The 4,873-nt window shown below is 41.3% G+C and overlaps 1 pseudogene across 1 annotated transcript; it reads right to left on the bottom strand.

The window, feature by feature from the left end:
* Positions 1 to 984: 984 nt before the first annotated feature.
* On the bottom strand, positions 985 to 3,633 carry AT1G38221 (annotated as a pseudogene; the record flags this gene model as incomplete). Its single annotated transcript has 1 exon — positions 985 to 3,633.
* Between the last annotated feature and the right edge of the window lie 1,240 nt (positions 3,634 to 4,873).

The raw sequence follows: 4,873 nt of genomic DNA, 5'->3' as shown, positions 1-4,873 counted from the left end.
AAATTTCAAAGAGATATGGATTAATATTAAGCGATCTAGTGATAGAGTTTCCTGACTTTCCAAGTTATCAAATAGTGCTAAAATGGTCCCAAGACAATCAAATCAAGCATGGTGCAATTCTCTATGAAAAGATCACTGTTCTCAAACAGCATTTTGACTCAATAAAAGACATGATTTTGACTCGATAAAACAAACTGACTCAAGAAAAAGCAAAACAAAACAAAATAGCAAACTAGATTAGTAGACAAGTAACAACCTCCCCCCGACTTGCTTCACACCGACTCGGTGTGAAAACAATTCAAAGGAAAGCTGCCGCACAGACACAATAAAAATCAAAATAAAGATGAATAGAAAGGGAAAGAGTGTGAGTTACAGCGCTACTCAACGGTGGTGGGTGGGAATCTCGGTAGAGCTCTGTTCTCCCGGCTGTCTCCTGCTCCTGCCTAAGCGATGGCCTGCAGAGTGCTCTAGTGGTGGCTGTGAGGTGGAAGCTCCACTGGTGATTTTTTTTTTTTTTTTTTTTTGTGTCAACGACACGACCGAATCGATTGATCCAGTGATGGGATCGACCGATCCAATTCTGGCAGACATTTTTGAGCTCCAACGTAACGACCGGATCGACCGATCCCAATCTAGCAGACATTTTTGAGCTCCGACGTAACGACCAGATCGATCGATCCAATGTTAGGATCGATCGATCCCAACCTGGCGGGTTTCTGCACTCAAAAACAATCTCACACCACCGTCAAATATAGAGACTCTATCGACTGTTGAGTCGATAAGTCTAAACTCCACATCGGAGCGAAACAAACCAAAATCAAAGAAAATGAAAGAAGGAAAAGAAATTATGTACAATACCTTGTGGGTTGCCTCCCACGAAGCGCTTGTTTAATGTCACTAACTTGACCGGATTCTTGTTAATCAATGGGCACGAGTGCGGGAACTTGCTTCGAAACAAGGTCCCCAATTAGTCAACTTCATCCTTAGAACCTTACCGACAACTTTTTCACAGCTTTTCTACCTTTTTCTTTCCACTCCGAAGTGAGAATGCTTCTAGCTTTGGAAAAAGGTTTCGAAGTTCCCTTACACTGCACCTTATACTCAATGGTGTCTCCTACACGCTGTAGTGGTATCAAGGTCACATGAGCATCTTTTGTGTCTCCATCCTGGACTTCCTTGACATCACTCAACTCAATGCAATCCTTACACATTCAGCACCAGACTCATCTTTTGTGTCTACATAAAATGCATGACCTTCAATGGTGGGATTTTTCTTTGTCCCCTTCATGTCAAACTCCAAAGCATAGTCTCCAATCTGCAGGTTAATTGTGTTTCTTCTCACATCAATTATAGCTCCAGCAGTGTTTAGGAATGGCCTACCAAGAATGAGAGGATCATGTGGTTCCTTATCAAGTTCAAGGACAACAAAATCAGTAGGGATGTAAAAGTTTCCAACTCTAACATGCACATTCTCCGCCAAACCGACTGGAAATCGCACAGAGCGATCTGTTAGAATCATAGAGATCCTTGACGGCTTGCAATTGGTGATACCTAGGCGTTTTGACACAGAAAGAGATATCAAATTAACTCCAGCTCCCAAATCACAAAGACATCTATCCAACACAGACTTTCCAATCCGGCAAGATAAAACAAAACTCCCTAGGTCACCGAGTTTCTCGGGAATAGTAGTTGAAGGGATTGCACTACAAGTGCTGACTATCTCTTTCCCTGCTAACACCTCTACTACATCAGTGAGCTGAGCTTTCTTCTGTTGTCTCTGAGACTCCACTAGCCGAGCGTACTCTTCTCCTTTGAAAATTAGTTTAACTCCTTCCTCAATGCTCCTCTTGTTAAACAAAATATCCTTCAAGTAACTTCTGTAGCTTGGAACATGGAGAACCAACTGTAAGAAAGGGAGTCTAATATACAACTGTTTCATGATCTCTTCAAAACGTGCATACTCTTTCTGCTTCTAAATCTGTCTCTCACGGCCTGGAAATGGTAGCTTAGGGACATAAGGTGGCGGCTCCACAGATATAGGTTCATCATCCTCTGCAATCTTGTCCTCCACAAGTGTCTCAACCACAACAGCATTAGTTTCCACCTGTTTGGCGACATCAATATCTCTAGGCTCTTCCTGGATCATAATAGCATAACATTGTTCCTTTCCCTTGGGTTCGACTTTTCCAGAATGAGCACCAGTTGGTCGCATAGAGGCAGAAACAATCTGAGAGACCTAATTCTCAAGAATCTTGACATGTGTGGATAGTGTTGCGAACTTCCCATTGAGATCATTGTACATGCTACCCACCTTTAGATTGATGTCAGCAGCATTCTTCTTCTGACCTTCAAGAATCTGCTGCATCATCAATTTCATCTCATTATCTCCAGATGAAGACGCATGACCGGTACCTGCTGGAGATTGGAATTGTCATTTATAGTTCCCTTTATTCTGAAATCCGTTGGGCTGAAATTTCTGACCTTGTGAGCCTACCTTAGTTGGATACACCTGATCCTGAGGATTTTCAACATTAGTACTCCTGTAAGAAAGGTTGGGATGGTTCTTGTAGTTCTGGTTGAACCCTCTATTCTGATAGTTTCCATACCCATTCACAAAGTTCATCTCTGCTTCTAGATCTTCAGAACCATCTCGCTGTACTCTTGATGCACCATACCTTTGCTGGAATCCTCACAAAAATTGACAACTTTTTGGTCTCTCCTCAGAAGTTGCTCAACCTTAGCTGACAGCTCAGCAAACTGTTTCGACTCTCCTCCTCCACCTCTATTAGACCTGTCATAGTCAACATTGTGGTTGTTGTTGCTAGCTGCAAAGTTCTCAATTAGCTCTGTAGCCTCAATTTCAGTCTTGGTCATTTAGTCCCCATTCCTAGCAGTGTCTAATGCCATCTTGTAGGCCTTGTTAACTCCCCGATAGAAAGTGCTGATCAATGTAGCCCGTGGAAACCCATGATGAGGACACTCCCTGTAGTAATCCTTAAACCTCTCCCAAGCTTCATGGAATGACTCTGTGACTCCCTGTTGGAAGCTACTGATCTTATTCCTTAGAATAGATATCCTTGACTGCGTGAAATACTGTCCCAAAAATGCAGCTTTGTAGTCTTCCCAACTTCTCAGATTTACAAGATCTAGTGACTTCAACCAGCGGTGGGCTTTGTCTGCCAAAGAGAATATAAACAGTCTGCATTTGATAATGTCATCTGGCACTCCATTCATTCTCGTTGTCCCACAAATATCTTCAACATTATCCAAGTGATAGACAGGATTCTCAGAGGAATGACCGTGAAACTGATTCTGCTTCACAAGGGCCAACAACCCGGTCTTGATCTCAAAATCATTCATGTTGATAGGGAGCTGTTGGTTCCTGTCTCTGAAAAATTCAATATTGGGAGCATCATGATCTCTCAGAGTTTGTCGAGCAGGCGCAGGCCTAGCATTCAGCGCAGCTGCACGAGCAGCATTAGCAGCAGCTACACGGGCAGCGTTGGCAGCAGCTGCGTTCGCAGCGTTTCCACCATCAGCAGGAAGATTTCCATCAGGAGGTGGTGGATCCTGAAACACTCCATGATGTTCTCCTTCAAATTGGATTCCATCATCATCAACAACATTAGCCATCTCAACTTCTCTCTGAACCGCTAACTGTTTATTTTCTTGTTCTCTCTTTCAAACCTTCTGATATCCTCGTGGTAGTTTACTAGATGTGATGAGCCTTTGCTACGGGTCATACACCTGAAAACGCCAAAGAAAACACGGAAATGAATATCAGTAACAGTAAATAAAAATGCTTTAGACTAGAAACTAATCCTAAATCCTTAGGTAACGCAATTGGTCCCCGGCAACGGCGCCAACTTGATTGCTCGAGTAATTACCCGAAATATCTAACCGTTAAGTAGAATATTCGAGGTTGATCCACAAGGACCAAAGATACTCTAAGGATTTTCGAGACTCGTTCTTAGCTAAAGCGAAGAAGTTGTTTGCTTGGTTTTCAGATTGTAAATTAAAATGCAAGAAAGTAAACGATTAGATTTAGATGATAAAAAGCATTGGCTAATAGGGTATTTTAGAGAACAATGATTAATGGAAATAATAAACAAGGAATTCAGAATAAACCGTTCTCGAACATGAACACAAGTTTAGACTAATTCTCTCTCAAGACATTAATCACTAAATTTGACTACTCGATTACTAAACTTTTGCATGTAATTTCCTAGTCAAATTCGCATTACAATTAGGTTCATTAGGTTCACAATGCATTCTCACATCAACTCTCGTTGGCTAGAAATACATTGCTCAAATCACATTGGTTCAGGCATTCTATCGAACACTTTTGATGCATAGAAAAACCTAGAATCTAAAACAGGGTGATCAATTCTATTCTAGTATTAAGAATATGTGAATTAAAGAACTTAAAGATTAAGAACTCCAAATAACAATCAAACCATCAATTCATTGAATCCCCTACTTAAAACCCTAACACCCAATTAAGAGACTACTCACTCATAGTAAAATGAACAACACAAAGAGGTATGAAAGAAAACATAATTCAAATTGAATAAATGAGATAAAGGTTCAGAAATCTTCTCCAAAGTGTCAAAGTGGATGTATCTCTAATCCCAAATGTGCTTAGGAAAGCTCTAAAAAAGTTGCAGAAAAGAAGCGTAAAAGAAAAGATGTCCAAATAAAATTAGGTCTCTAGGGTTTTTATACCCAATTCCAGAAAAAGACGGATAAATCCGGTTAAGAAAAACTGGTCTGGTCGTCGAGAGGGTTGGATCGATCGATCCCCACCTGGGATCGGTCGATCCCTCGCTGGCTGATAGATTTCTTCAACAGATGATTGGTGGATCGATCGATC

The sequence above is a fragment of the Arabidopsis thaliana genome, assembly GCF_000001735.4.
Source record: "Arabidopsis thaliana chromosome 1 sequence".
Classification (NCBI taxonomy): Eukaryota; Viridiplantae; Streptophyta; class Magnoliopsida; order Brassicales; family Brassicaceae; genus Arabidopsis; species Arabidopsis thaliana.
This window is presented reverse-complemented; position numbering and strand designations above follow the sequence as displayed.